The sequence below is a fragment of the Lynx canadensis genome, chromosome C2 (assembly GCF_007474595.2).
Source record: "Lynx canadensis isolate LIC74 chromosome C2, mLynCan4.pri.v2, whole genome shotgun sequence".
Taxonomy (NCBI): domain Eukaryota; kingdom Metazoa; phylum Chordata; class Mammalia; order Carnivora; family Felidae; genus Lynx; species Lynx canadensis.
In genome coordinates this window covers 23,436,405-23,452,585 of record NC_044311.2, presented here as the reverse complement: position 1 = coordinate 23,452,585, position 16,181 = coordinate 23,436,405, and positions in this window count along the sequence as shown.

The following is a 16,181-nucleotide window of genomic DNA, read 5'->3' as shown; positions in this document are numbered from 1 at the left end:
TTCTGGTGACCAGCTTCATCTTCAGCTAGCAATCATCTCATTAGCATAGAAAAGACTCTTATCACCCCAGAGATCCCAAGGGTTTTAGTGGCTGTGTGCCAGGAACTCAGGACAAAGACCAAATACACATCTTATTATATCACACATGGTAATCTGGTCTCTGTGCCTTTTAGTGCTCATCATTTTCTGTCTCCCACTCCCATTCTTCAGAATCATCGGCAATCAGGCTAATGTTCCTTCTGGAAGTGCACAGTTTCATCCCCCCCTACCCCCCCTTATGACAATATGGTGGACTACCTTTGTAGAGCTTCTCTTTATGTTATTGAGCAAACACTACATAGCACTTACTGTGGGTCAAACCTGTTCTAAGCATTCTCCATGTTTTAGCTCATTTAATCCCCCACAACAATCCGATGAAGAAAGTACTATTATTTTCTCCATTTGACAAATGAAAAAAATGGAATCACAGTGAGATTCAGTAACTTGCACCATGACAAAGAGTAGTGGAGCCAAGATTCAAATTCTCCACTTGCTTTGAAATATAAAACACTGTGATCAACTCCCTGCATCACCACCCACCTCAGCAAGAAGTCAATCCTTTAGAAACATAGAGCTGTTGACTCTCGACTGACAGAAAGAAGAGAGATGCTGCATTTCTTCTCTGAAGAGTCTACAGCAGGTCAAAAAAAAAAAAAAACCTACTGCCATAAAATATAGAATTTTCAGAAAATCAATGGTTAGAGAAACAAATATCCCTAAGGCTCAGAGTCAAGCAAGATCTCTGAGATAAATCACCAAGAGGATAAGGAAGAGCCAAGGCTGAGTTCAGTGGTTCAAGAAGAACAGTCCCTCCAGCCTCCATTTTCTAGGCATGCCTAGGGCAGGCTTATACCTTGAGGAAAGAGCAACATGAATGACCACAGAGCACCAGGGGCCCTGCCAAATATTACCACACCTGAACATCGTCCTCCCTCACGTCCTAAAAGCAACATGGAGGTTTGAATAGCAATTCACACCGAGGGCAGCTATAACAACTATGGCAGGAAGCCGAAGCTCATTACGACGGGCCACACCATGGACTCCAGCACCTGTGATAGGAGACACAAAGGTAGAATCTGTTGGGGTTTCCTTTAACACCAGGCCACCAGCAGTAATGGTAGCTCATTACAGAGCTACTATTTTCCAGGAGCACTGTAGTCCTCCACCCTCAGGAGGGCATACCTCCCGAGTAGTAACTCCACTGCTGAGGTGGAGCAAACAGGACAGTTATTGACTGTTGTACACTGGGAGTGCCTGTTGTCACCCTTAGAGCTTCCTTGAGCGTATCAATAATACGGCGCATAGAGAGAGACTCAGTGATTAGAGAGCTCTGTAAGAGAGAACAAAACTTTGAAATCCAGCAAGCTTGGGTTCAAATGCTGACTCTGCTATTCCTTTCAACTTCCTCTTGGGAAATTATTATACTTTCCTACTTCCATGACTAATTTGTAACATGGGATCATGTGATCTATCCCTGTGACTGTTGCTTGTATTTAGTGAGATAATGTTTTCTAATTCAGTAATTCAATGTTTCATGCGTTAATACCTGACAAATGACAGACATATTAGGATTGTTATTTCTTAAATCTGCCTGACCTTCATTTCCTTATCCAAAAAATGGTGTTGCCTCACAAGGCTGTTGGGGAGAATAATTAATACAATTAATAATTCAAAGTGCCTCGGAGTGAAGGCACCCACGCTATATAGATTCCTAAAAACAAAACAAGCACAGCTCCTGTGCGTACCTCTCCTCCTCAAGTGCCCCATAGATTTTCTTCATGAGGTCTTGCTGTAGAATGATTCAATTTTCTCGTCTGGGTGGAACTTTTTGAAAGGAGAAATACAATGAAACCTTGTTATATGGCTTGTCTATTCCCACATTCAACATTTCCCTGCCTGTAATGTTCCCAGCTCCTTGAAAAATGGAAACAACATGGTTTTCTATGTGTCTTTCAGTCTTCAGAGAACTCTCCTGCCTGCCCCCGGCAGTGGAGGCCTCGGACATGTCTCTTTATGCCGTTGTTTAGTGACGTTTTGCGTGCTTTTTAACAGCATCAGCCTCTCCACCCGCATGGGTTCTAGCTATCTTGGCAATGGCGGGGGTGTTTTTCATTGTTCTTGTGGAAGGCAGACATTTGGCTGCTTCCACTGCAGCTGCTCAACTTCAGCAAAGATAGAAATGTGAGGGTCTGAGACATCCTTTGAGCAGACTTCTTTCTTGTTACATTGAGGTTGGATCTTTGAGGATCGAGCATTATAATCACATTGTGGCTTTAATGTGATCATAAAGCAGTAATTCTGTTGTTGTTGTTGACGATGTTTAAACTGTATGTGTTTCTATGCGATTGTAATACTGCTGATTATTTATTTGACTGATGCCACTCAAATTTGACTTCTTAGAGTCTTCACCAATAAAGAGTTCAAACTGAAAGCAGAGGAACATTTAATTAGTCTTCACTTATAACAATCTGATGAGTTGGGTTAGCTTTAAAACAAAAAGGTTCAGTTGCCAACAAAGGATGCTAATTTTATACATTACATGTGGAGAAGGTCCAGAAATAACCTTCTTACAACATGTTACTTGGAAGCCAAGCGTTTCAAGTCCACTAAATTAAAAGGTATAAGCATTCATGGTCAAATTTAGAAAGCTACTAAAATCTCATGAGCCTTTTTTGAAAGCCTGTTTTGGAGCCAGCTCTCCACTTGGCTTTTCCTTAAGTCCAAATACATAGGTTAAAAATTGTATTGTATCCAGTTTACATAAGCTTACTAAAGTTGGCCTGTCCTTCTTAGCTGTTTATGGGGATAATACTTTCCTTAAGGTTATCATTTTTTGCTGCTCACCCATTCCATGGCATGTTATATTCCAAACTATTATGAGAACATACAGGATGGTGCTCCCTAGGGACCACTTGCCACTTGACTAAGATAGCCTTCACACTCTGAATCCTATACATAAAGGCCCCTAACAGGCTGATTAATTTGAGGATATAATTTAGTGAGACAAGACCGAATATGATATGAACACAGAAACATAGAAACACACACATACTCTTAAGAAGAAAGAAATTGTGTCAGCAAAGGAAGTTATGATACAAAAAAGAAAATCAAGGGGCGCCTGGCTGACTCAGTCGGTTGAGTGTCCGACTGCGGCTCAGGTCATGATCTCACGGTTCATGGGTTCAAGCCCCGCGTCGGGCTGTGTGCCGACAGCTAGAGCCTGGAGGCTGCTTTGGATTCTGTGTCTCCCTCTCTCTCTACCCCTCCCCCACTCATGCTCTGTCTCTGTCTCTCAAAAATAAACATTGAAAAGAAATTTTTTTAAATCAATACTGAATAAAAATAATGATTTTATTGAGTTCTAAGCATTTAGCTAAGTGATATGCATATATCTTATTTCTTCCTCATAAAACTCCCAATAAGCGACATTTTATTAACCCCATTTTATACATGAGCAAAGCAAAGCCCAAAGAGAATAAGCAACTTGACCAGCAGCACATAACAAGCAAGAATTCTGAAATCTGAACCCTGTTGCATAAAATGACACCAGCATGAATAGAGCACAGGTGGGAAGAACAGGATGACATGAGATATAGTGAAGTTTGAAGGCAAAGAATCACTGGGAAACTTCTTGCTTTGGTTAAACTTTTACCAAATTTAAACAATATAGGAGGGGCACCTGGGTGGGTGGCTCAGTTGGTTGAGTGTCCGACTTCGGCTCAGGTCATGATCTCACAGTTTGTGAGTTCAGGCCCCACGTCGGGCTCTGTGCTGACAGCTCGGAGCCTGCAGCCTGCTTTGAGTTCTGTGTCTCCCTCTCTCTCTGCCCCTCCCCTGCTCATACTCTGCCTCTCTCTGTCTCTCAAAAATAAATAAATGTTAAAAACAATTAAACAATATAGGAAAAATTTCATTCTTACACAAGAATGGCATGCAAATTGATGATAAATCCCATATTTTTATTAAATATGCATAGTAAAATTTCCAGGACAACCACTAAAAGAATAGAATTAGAGTGTTTAACTTCCAAACCAATAAATAAGGAAATATTTAATAAGAAACAAAATAAAAAGCAAATGTTAAATCATCATTTCTTTAAAGGAAAGAAAGAACAAATAAGAATTTAAAAAGCACAGAAAAGAGCACGGTAGATACAAATTTAAACACATTAGTAATTACAATAAATGTATTTGGATAAAATTCTTCAGTTAAAAGAAAAAGATTTTCAGTTTGGAATTTAAAAATTCAGTATATGCTGCTTACAAAATAACACTCAAAATATAAGAATATGGAAAGGTTGAAAATAAAGAGATGGGAAAGCATATACCCAGAATATCAGCAAAAGGTGTAACTATAACAATAACAAACAAAACAGATGCTAAGACAAAAAACATTCCTAAGGGTACAGAGAGTGTATTCATTTTCTATTGCTATGTAACACATTGCCACAAACTCAGGCTTAAAAAAACACCAATTTATTATCTCATAGTTTCAGTGGGTCAGAAGTCTGGCGCAGCATGGGTAGGCTCTGTGTTTAGGGTTTCATAAAGTTGATATCAAGGTATTAGCAAGTTGCATCTCCATCTACAGTCTTGACTAGGGAGAAAGTTCCTGCAGGCATCTTCTGATTGTTGGCAGAATTTATTTCCTTGTTTATTTCCTTGTTATTGAGATTTCTGTTGTTTTGCTGGCTGTTAAGCAGGGACCATTTTCAGCTCTTAGAGGTTGCTTTCAGGTCCTTGCCCTGGGGTCCCTTCCATCTCAGCAACAGAGAACTTCCCAACATCAAATCTCTCTCATGCTTTAAATCTCTCCAGCTTCTCCTTCAGCTCCCAGCCAGAGAAACCTCTGCTTTGAAAGATTAGGTTAGACCCACCCAGATTATCTCTCATGTCCCTTTCTTAAAGTCAACTGTGTCATAACATAATCATGGGGTAACAGCCATCAAGTTCTCAGTCTTAGGAATTGTGCAGGGTGTGTACAACAAGGGGGCAGGACACTTTGGGGACATTTTAGACATCTGCCTACCAAAAAGCCACTAGATGAGGGCTATGCCAGGGAAGTCCTACTCTTGAACTAAAGGTTCACTTTTCCAGGAAGATAAAAAAAAGTATAAATGTCTATGCATCACTAAATATCTCAAAATAATATTTGATAGAAATCAGGAAGGAAATTACATATCCATGATCATAGTGGTATGTTTCAATATACCTTTCCCAAATGGCCAAAAAATCAGTAAATCTAGACTATTTGAAAAACAACTAAGAAATATGTGATTCTAGACTTCTTAGAATATTGCAATCAAAGAAAATACATTCTTTTCAAGAAAACATAGAATCACTACATACTAGCAATAAATTTAAACCTTAGATAAAATGAGAGCATTTCTAGAAAAATGTAACTTCCTCAACTTCCTCAAGACTTAGAAAGCCTGGATAACCCAATAACCTCTAAAGAAATTAATCAGTAGTTAAAATGTTTCTACAAGAAAATGCCAGTTCCAGGTGGTTTTTAAGTGAATGTACAAACTTTCAAAAACAGTAATTCTGAATTTACCCAAAATATAGGAGAAAAAGTGAATGTTTTCCAATCCGATACATGGGTCTAGTAAAGATTTAATATCAGAGGTAGACAAAGGAGAACATGTCATTTTTATATGTGAACATAGATAAAAATTTTTAAACAATATATGGTCAAAATGATTCAAGAAACATAGAAAAAGATAAGGGAGCACGTAGGTGGCTCAGACAGTTAAGCCTCCAACTCCTGGTTTTGGTTCAGATCATGATCTTGCAGTTTATGAGATTGAGCCCCACATCTGCTGTCAGCACAGAACCTACTTGGGATTCTCTCTCTTTCTCTCTCTGCTCCTCTCCTGCTTGCTCTCTATTTCTCAAAATAAATAAATAAACACTTTTTTTTTTTTTTTACAAAAAGAAGCATATATAAAGATAAAACATCACAATCAGATTGAATTTATCACACTTCTATAAGGAGAGCGTAACATTAGAAAAATGTGTAAATATAAATTATGCCATTAAAAGCTTTATTTAAATGTATATATATGGTCTTCTTGATATATGCAAAACAGGCATCTGAAATTTCCACATTCAGAAATATTTAAATGTTCCCTTAGCAAAAAGAAATACAATTGTGCTTTAGTCTGATAAACACTGTCACTGAAAAGGTTAAGAAAATATATCTCCAATATATCTCTTGGTGAGAATGTGTCTCTAAAATGAGGAACAAGATAAGAATGCCTACAAACCACCAACTTTATTCAAGGCTGAATTTGAATTCTTAGCCAGTGGAATAAAACATGAAAAAGGATTAAAAGATGTAAAGGCTGCTGAGAAAGAAACAAAATTCTCATTTACAAAAAATATGTGATTTTGGGGGTGCCTGAGTGGCTCAGTTGGTTAAGCATCCAATTCTTGATTTTTGGCTCAGGTCATGACCTCACAGTTCATGAGTTTGAGCCCTTCATCGGCTCTGCACTTACAGTGAGGAGCCTGCTTGGAATTCTCCATCTCCCTCTCTCTCTGCCTCTCCCCTACTGTGCTCACACATTCTCTAAATAAATAAATATATAAACATTAAAAAATTAAAAAAAAACACCAAAAGGAGGCACATGAGAACATTTACAATGTTTGTGCTAGGTGATAGTATTGGGTAGTTTTCTTTTAATATATTTACTCTCCTATATTTTCTAAAGTTTCTGCAATGAATATATCTTTCATAGTGAGAAAGAAGAAAAATAGATGGTAACTGAAAAAACTCACTGAGAGAGCAGTGGGAACTGGCCTCGAGAAATCCTTCTAAGAATAGGGCGTAAGTAAATAGAGATAAAGAGATGGGTACGGGGAGGCCGATTACACAGAGTCCAACTTGCCAAGGAAAAATCTGCTTGAAGTAGTCACTGTTTTCTCAGACATCTTACATTGTACCTGTGCCCACGTGTGGTGGTTTCCCAAGTACAGGCTCTTTATATCTACACTGTGTGGATTGAAAGTTTCCATGGAAATAGTCCTCTCTTTGTAAACAAAGGTTCAAAGGTAAATATATAGAGTTCTAGCCTTGGAATTATTAAGAGTGGAAAGAGAAATTTGAGGAACTTTAGAAACACAGAGAAGATAATCTCTGTAACTGAGTGTATACTGAAGCAGACAAAATTTAGAGCAGTCATGTGGGAGAACTTCCAGAAAATGAAAATTGTTAAACATTGGAACAGAGTAGTATTTGTATTTGGTGGGGAAAGGAAAACAAAGAACAAACTATTAAAGAGTTTACAGGATCTCATTTCCAAGATATCCTTACAGCGTCGAATAAGTAATCAATATTTTGAAGGCATGGATGGAAGCTAAGTTTAGAGGATAAGACATGTCTGGTGATCTCTAGTCTTGGGATGGTTCTTGCTTATTTGTAGATTAAAAGAAGTAAGAAACAGCTTTATATATTACTATCAGGAGATCTTCAAGTTGTACTTGACGTAAAAAAAGCAAAGAGGATAAAGATATGTATATTAACCTACTGTTTATCTAAAGAGGGTAATACAGGTATATAAATATATATATATGAGTATATAAGGGCAGCACATGCCTGGGAGATTTTATTTATTTAATAAACTTACATTTAACTAACATCTAATAAACATGCAACTAAAGGGTTAAACTGTGAACTTATGTAAGAAAATTTTTTTAAGTTTATTTATTTTGAGAGAGACAGGGAGAGAGGGAGAGAGAGTGTGAGCTGGGGAGGAGCAGAGAGAGAGGGAGAGAGAGAATCTCAAGCATGCTCTGCATTGTCAGCACAGAGCCCAACTCAGGCTCGAACTCACGAACCATGAGATCATGACCTGAGCTGAAGTCCAGAGTCAGACACTTAACCTATTGAGCCACCCAGGTACCCCTGGAATTTTATTTTTTAAGAAAATCTCTAACAACCTGTGGGAGTAGTAATTTTTATAAAGACCATTACCTATGGTTTACAGAAGGAAGGAAGGGATAGGGGACAGAGATAGATGCTAGACTTTATTGAATTTGCCCTATTTGTAGATTTGACTTTGGAACTGTGTAAATATTTTACATAATAATAAAATAAAAATAAATTTTATAAAGTATTTTTGTTTAAAAAAATGAGACAAAGAGACCTAATGTATAACCAGTTGCTAGCATAGCAGCAAAGTGAAACAATTCCAAGTGATCTACTAAAACACTGTAATTTGACAACTCTAAAAGGATATATTCTGTGTACAAAAAGAATTTAAAACAATTATCTATTTTTGGTAATCATATTATTGTTGGTAGTATAAGCACTGCTATTCTGATCTTGCTGTAAAATACTGTGGGATAAAGCAACTGAATAATTATGAAATATTCCAATTCCATCATTTCTGGCATTGTTGAGACCCAGGATTCTTAAATCAGATACATATTTGAGACTGAAGAGTTTAAGAAAAATTCTGTGGTCCCGAACTTGAATTGGAAGCATCTCTATGAACTAATGGCATGTGTATATCACCCAGTCCACTGAAAATATCTAGAAACGTTTCCCAACTCATTGTTACTGAGTTGGGAAATGTCCAGATTGTGGTATCCAAATGCCATTTCCCACCAAAGGAGCCTGGGAACCTTCAGAAACGGCTGATTTCAGCTCTGAATCAAAATAAGCCTAGCATGCCTTGTAGCAGATAACAATAATAAAAAACAAAAACAAACTTATCAAAGATTACTAGCAACAACTCAAAAGTCTCCTATTCAGGAAAAATCTTCAAAATATATAAAATTTCAAATGTATAAAACATTTCAAATCTGTTTAAATCCATTTTACAATGATGCTTTTAAAATAACATGGGCTGTGCTAGAAAACTACTTTAAAAACTGATAGATAAGAAGGGAAAATCAAATATTTTATCCTGCCTTTCCTATATAAACTCTCCTACTGAGTAATCACTAATAAACCAGGGAAATCTTTCTCTTTGTCAACTCATTATAGCTAATATGTGAGGAAACTGTGAAAGTGCTAGAATCACACTATTTTTCAAGGACTGAACTACTGAATCTTGATATTGATCATTAATGACTGTTGACATGACATAAACAGAAGCAACCAGACACTGCATGCCTCCTGCTAGAAGCAATACTGTCAATGAGACTGTCTTAGCAAAGAAATCAGACCCGAATTGGATGAAGTCTCTAATATACAAAGTATACATACATATATACATTAATATGCAAAAACAACAACAACAAAAACAACCCGCAGAGGACATAAGAACATGTTAAAAGACACCACAGGGATGCAATCTGCAAAATCCAGTCTGCAGGGATCTCTATATGACAAATAACCAAGCAGGGAAGAAATGGAAAGAAAATAGCGATGTATGGATCATGTTTGAATTCTGACTTAAATAAATAACCTTTAACAAACCATGAGACCATTGGAAACGTTAACAACTGACTGGATATTGAAAGATATTAAGAAACCATTGCGATATTTTTAAGAGAGATAATGATATTGTGATTATGTTTCAAAAAAATGTAACCTAATTCTCTATGAGGGGCAGTTAGATTTGAGCTGAGGAACAAAAGGATTTATGGAAAGTGCAAAGGAAAGATATGCTAAAGGAACCTTTTTTTTTTTTTTTTAAGTTTGCAGGAAGATATCTATAGAATAACAACAGATGTCCTAGAAAGCATGCAAAGCCTCTTTCTCTCTGAAGAATCTAGGGCTATTCATAAACTGTTCAACTATTTTGTGTCATTAGCAGAGTCCCTCCAGTGAATTACAGCCTTCTATCCACTTTGGGACCATCCATTACAAGATGCAACCAGCAGCCAAGATACCGTTGGCTCATTTCACTAAGTGTTTTCATAAACAGATTTATAATGAGAGGGAAATGCATTTTTATCAATACTAAGCAGGGCTGCAGAGAACTTCCCCCAATTATTAGGGGGCTCCTATTAATCCAGGAGCGATTTGCAGAGCCTTGCAGATAGTTAAACAGCCCCCAACCCTGCTAGCTTTTTAAAATCTATTAAACAATGTGAAGCCACAGTTTCATTTTTTCTTTCTGGCTGGAGATGGTGGAAATGTTCATCACCCAGTGTGAAGTAATATGTGAAACAGGTGTTTTATTCCCTAGCAGGTAAAATGGGTTTGATTCCTGTGAGATGTAGACATTTCAAGGCTACCAGCAAGAGGTCCAGATGGTGTGTATTTTCATATCTAATATTATATAAAAGATTTCAAATGTATCCTGACTCTTAACAAAACCATAAATTTACAGCTTATTGCCATGCTGAACAGCTCTGGTAGCTACTAATTAGTATTACTGTTTTTGCTTTACTCTTCCAGGGATCACTAGCATATCTGAGCCTTTCATTTTTAGCTTCCGGTAAAAAGACAAAAAATTCCAGAGTAGGGGCCCATCTCACTTCAGGGCCAGCTGCACATAGAACAGTAGAACCTTAGGGGGTACGCAAATGTTTAGGAAGCCACAGGGGAAATGAGGGTCAACCTTTTAAGGAAAAGCCCTTCCAACCTTGAGGGCAGAGGTCTTTGCCTAGTTGTTCCCAATTTGAACATGTAACTGTTTCAGAAATACTATTGAACATATTTTAAGAATAATGACACCAATAGCGAGCATCATTGCAAGTTTATTATGAGCCAGGTATTTTTTCGGATTATGCTACACGCGCTCCTGTTCAATATTCTTAATCGCCCTTGGAGATAGCAGTCGTAGCTCTGTGTTACACAGGAGGCAACTGAGGCTCCGACAACTTTAGCAACTTGCTCAAGAGCCAACTCAGGTCTAACCAGTAGCTGAGCCCTCCCTCTTTTTTTTTTTAATGTTTATTTATTTTTGAGAAAGAAAGAGAGATACAGAGCGTGATGGGGGCGGAGGGGCAAAGGGAGAGGGAGACACAGAATCCGAAGCAGGCTCCAGGCTCTGAGCTGTCAGCACAGAGCCCAACGCGGGGCTCTAACCCACGAACCGTGAGATCATGACCTGAGCTGAAGTCAGACGCTCAACCGACTGAGCCACCCAGGTGTCCCGAGCCATCACTCTTACTAAGAACAGAATGCTTCCTCTTATCTATGTAGCATGGCAGTCCAGAAGGCACAGTGTCCATGGTGCACATAAAGAGACCCTTGGTGAGAGTTCTGTGGGATTTGTAGGTAACACTATTATGAAGAAGGGAAGTCGAGTCAGCAAAGTAGTGGGTCAGGGTTGTTCCCATTCTAGAAGGCAATGATCTGGGTTGAGATGAAGGGTAATGAGGCAACCCATGGCTCCCAACAGCCACGGGCAACGTTTAACCTCCTGATCTAGCGCTCTCGCCTCTCATGCTGGTGTGCTAATCAGTGTATCACTCACAGCTCTGTGAAAGGAACACTTGGCTTCTTCTTAATATTTAATATGCTATACAGAGTGGGGAGCTAATAAGGGAAACTGTATAATCTCGCATTGTTCATTTTATGAACAAGCTCTTGCTTTCTGTTGAAAAGAGTCAACAGGACTGATTTCTTCAATCCTGATGCCCCACGATTTAAGCTTCGCTGATACCAGCCAACACAAATATCCCAATCCTGCTTCATCCCCAAGAACATGAAGAGAAGAAAGTAATGTAGGGAGAATTCAGGCTGATATTCAGCTGCTTGGCTTGGCCATAAAATTGCTTCTGTGAGTTTACTCTGTCCCTTCACCTCCGTGGGGCTCCGTGGGGCTCCGTGGGGCTCCGTGGACTCATCTCCAGAAGGCTTTTTGTGAAACAGGTCTAAGGATTCATGTGACTTTGAAAAATCAATAACTTAATGCACATGCCTGTAGCTTCAAAGTGTGGGCTCATGAGAATAATAATACCATGATTGATGGGATAGAAACACTTTAAAACAGGGATTTTAAAATCCTTCTTGTGAAAATAAAAGCCTGGGTACGCTTTGCCCTAATCTTACCTACAAGGCCGACTCTGAAATGGAAAGTTAACATAAGAGAACGCTAAACAAATCTGACCACATTTCTGGGTGAGTTTTGTGAGATGAAGTGCACTATTTTAACTTCACGCTATTTAAACGTTCGAGGTAACAGAGACATTGGCATCTTAAATTTCTAGAAGAGCCAAGGGGCCATTGCGTAAATAATTAAAGCCCCTCATTTTTAGCCTCTGCAGTAACTCTTGCAGACAAATATAACTTGGCTTTTACTTATCTTTTCAGTCTGGTAATTTTTTTTACAAGTGAGACGGATCTTGACCAACAAGGGTCTAAATACATTTTCCACCTCCATGCTTCACTGAATTCTGAAGGAATACGCATGTTCCCTTTCTGTCCAGATGTGCAGAAGTTACCTGTGAAAGGCAGGGATAAAAGTGAGTTGCCCTCCGCGAGAAGCAAGTGATCTCCCCAGATCTAATCCCAGTGTATGGCTCCAGATTCTGTTTCCATTTCTCAGTGATTATGAGTTTTGCGCCATATCTTCTCCCCCTTTATTCCTGCAATATTTGCATTTCAAGTTCTTATTCTCTTAATGCCTGAGCAATTTGAAACTCTCATATATAGGCAATTCCCAGATCTCGTTCCTAAAGCATTGTGATTCCCTTTCAGCTTTTCAGAGGCACGTGTGCTGGGAAGGAACCGAGCCCTCCCTGTCAATCCAATTTGTGATAAGGATTTCCCCAGGTGCACCCATTCCATGGTTCCCGTGTTGCTTTGTGCCTGGTTGGCATCCTTTTGGGGAGCATTTGTATTGCTTTTTCATCTCCGAAAAGATACTCTAGTCACAAACCAGTCATCTGCCTGTTAAGCTGTATTTAGAACAAATCACTCTGAAGCAAAACAATGACAATGACAACAAAAGAGCTACACTTATTTTTTTCTAGACTTTTAACAAAATGTTTGATGTTGTGGAGATTTCCAAACAATTAATGTGAAATTGGGGACTGTTGTTCACATGATTTATTTACCATATATAGAGAACTCAGCTGGAACGCTGTTGCCATGCACGGTCCCAATGAAATTTTCGCGGAGAGTTGGAAAATCAGGGAACTCTCTCCTAGGAAGCTGTACATTTTTCAAAGGATATAAGTAAACAGGAATCACAGGGCTCGAAAGCCATGGGGTCCAGGGAAGTCCACCTCACCCACCAAAGGGGACATACTGCTTTGAGCATGTGATTTCATACTCAAAACTGATTGGTTGTTTCCAACACTCTCTCTTGCAGGCTGAGAACTAGCCTTTCGTGTCATAGATCAGGGGCCTTGTGCACGCGTGTGCACATACACAAAACAAGGGAACGAGAGAATGTTGAGTAGTAAGCACATTTTATGAAAGTAAGACCCAGACCTCGAAAATCTCAACCTTTACTAACCCCAAATGAAATACTCACAAAGAACCCAACCGATTTCTCATGAGTAGTTTTTCAGACTCTCAGTACAGACCGCGTGAGGTGGCCCAGGTTTCCATTCCACAGGGTAGTGCAAAACTTGGCCAGGAATAAAAAAAGAGCAGTGGTACCACCCAAAATAGTAAAAATGAAATAGAGAATGTGTGAAGTTAGATGCCTGATTTATGTGTGGAAACCAGCACCAAGAATATTGTTATGGGCCCGGCTCCTTGAGGCAAGGTTTGTTAGCAAAAACTGTCTCTAAATATTTATGCTCAGCTAAATAATTGCTAAATAATTCCAGTTCTCCGCTGGAAATCTGGGATCAGGATTAGCCTACATTGGTAGATCTGTGAGATTGTATACTGGTATTTCATCCAGCAGTACTCTTGCTCGGTGATACCTTTAACTTTCAGCATATAATTAATATCTTTTTATAAAAAGCTTTTCATGGCCCCACATAGGAAGGCTTCCTTTGGAAATATTTCCCTAAAATAAACAAAGCGCTTAAAGTAGTCCGTTCCACTGCATTTGTTTTAGGGCTATTAACGACATACAGAGTTTTGGCTTTCCCACTGTGTGCCTACCAGGATTCTTTCGTTTGCTGAGCCTTGCGTATGGAGCGGTGCATTGAAAGTGGGGAGGGCAGTGGTTTCCTTCTTCATCTACCTTCCTGAGAATCAGCATATGTTTCTGACATTCTTTGGATGGCCCTGACTGGTGCTTAGTGAACCCAAGATTAAAAGCAGGACTCCAGTCTGCAGGGACTCTAGAAGAAAACATTTTGTATGGGCCAAGAGACAAAGAGGAAGCTTTGTCACTTGATTCAACTGCCAGAGAAACACCATGAAATTCTCACTTTCTTCTCATATTGGAAGAGGGGATTGTTGCAGGGTTTTGACCCAAGATAGAAATGGTCTGCATTTACAAAGAATTCGTTGAAATGAAATCCTGTACTTACATGTCTCTCTCTGGACACCATAAACATGATTTAAAAAAAAAAAAAATACAAAGGAGGCCTACAGTCTAAAGAGGACTGTACCCTAAACAATTTCTGTGACCGGTTATTTCTCCTGTTCCTTGCTTTTGAGCTCCAGTCTCCTCATCTGTGCATGGGACATTGGAAAGGCTAAGTCTTTCTTTCTGCTTAGTTCTGCCCTTCAGTAATTCATCTCTGACTTAAAAAATCGTGCTGCAGAAACAAAGAAGAAGAAGAGAGGAAAAAGCTGATGAAAGCAACACTCTCATTTGGAGACTGGGAGGGGTTGATGTAAATCTTTTCTTGTTATGACGTATAGAAGAGAAACTTTGACCTTGGCCTTTGAGTTAACTATCCATCCCTTGAGAGGCCACATCATGAAATTTTGGTAAAGGGCAAGGGGACCGGGAGCCTCCCCGCTGACTTCATAACCCATCTCACCTGCTCGCTGTCTGGGTCAGTTACTCAACATCTCTGTGCCTCAGTTTCCTCATCTGTAGAAATGGAGATAATAAATAATGGAATCTGCCTCAGAGCTTCCTTTGAGGATTAAACAAAGTAACATAATGGAGCACAGTGCATGGGACTGAGTAAAAAACCCAATTAGTGTTATCTGTTGTTATTATTCCCTGACTACAGCACTCTGAGCTACAGGGGGAAAAAAATGTATTGATGTTACCAAAAGGCATTTTGAGGAAACGATAAAGAAAAATATTTAGCTAGAGCAAACGCATGTATATGGTTTCCTGTGCCGTTTTATTTTTTTTAAGAGACGAAGAAATAGAGAGGTTTTTCTCTTCCTACCAGACAAGAGATACAGAGATGAAGCTCTGCAATCTAAAACAGATCTATTTTGTCCACTAATGCAGAAATAACATCATGTGCATTTCGAAGGCTCTGGATCTGTTTAAATCAATTAAGATAAAGTTAATGTATTTTAATATCTGAGCTCTTTCCTTATCAAGATAACTCTGCGATGTTTTCTTCTCGGAGCCCAAGGTGATGAAAAATAGACTCATTTATTCTATTACGTCTTGTAACTGTGGCTTCATGAATTTTTTTGTGCGTTGTTTTGTTTTCATTGTAAAGCTACAGGAAGACTTTACGTGGCTCGAAAACTGCTGTCGGTTTTCATACCACAATACTCCAGGGCATTTGTTTCCTTCAGGCTGCTATTGTTTCCAATGTGGAGATAAATGTGCACTTGATAAAACTATTTTAATGATGCTAATGTTAATACTTTGGTAGAATACTTTATCTGCTAGTAATAGCTTTAAAGAGTTTGTTGGGATTTTGTCCTCTCATACATTTTAATAGAATATTAAGTTTGTAATTAGCAAGAAAAATACAGTAGATTCACCTTCACTTCCTTCACATTCACATAATGATTACCAGTGGAATATTTGCTGCTTTGTACCCTTTGTAGGCCAATCAATATTTTGGTGAATGGAGAAGTCTGAAGCACGGAATCGTAGTGTAAACAAATGAGAAACATTAAAAGTATGCTAAATATGATAGCCAGTTGATTATGTAAATTTAAACAGTGTAGGGCAAAGGAATTGCTTATTAAATGAGTCTGTTTTTAGTTCACTCTGGCATTGTTTATTATACACCATAGCTTGATATTTCATAAATAGACTCCTTTTACAACCTGGAGGTTTGGGGAATTGCAGCTGATCACTGAAGTAATATACGGGCTTGGAGGCCATGATGGACAAAACTTGTCCTATGACCATTTTTATTATACATGGAACAGACCTGGGCTTCTGTGGGGACCAA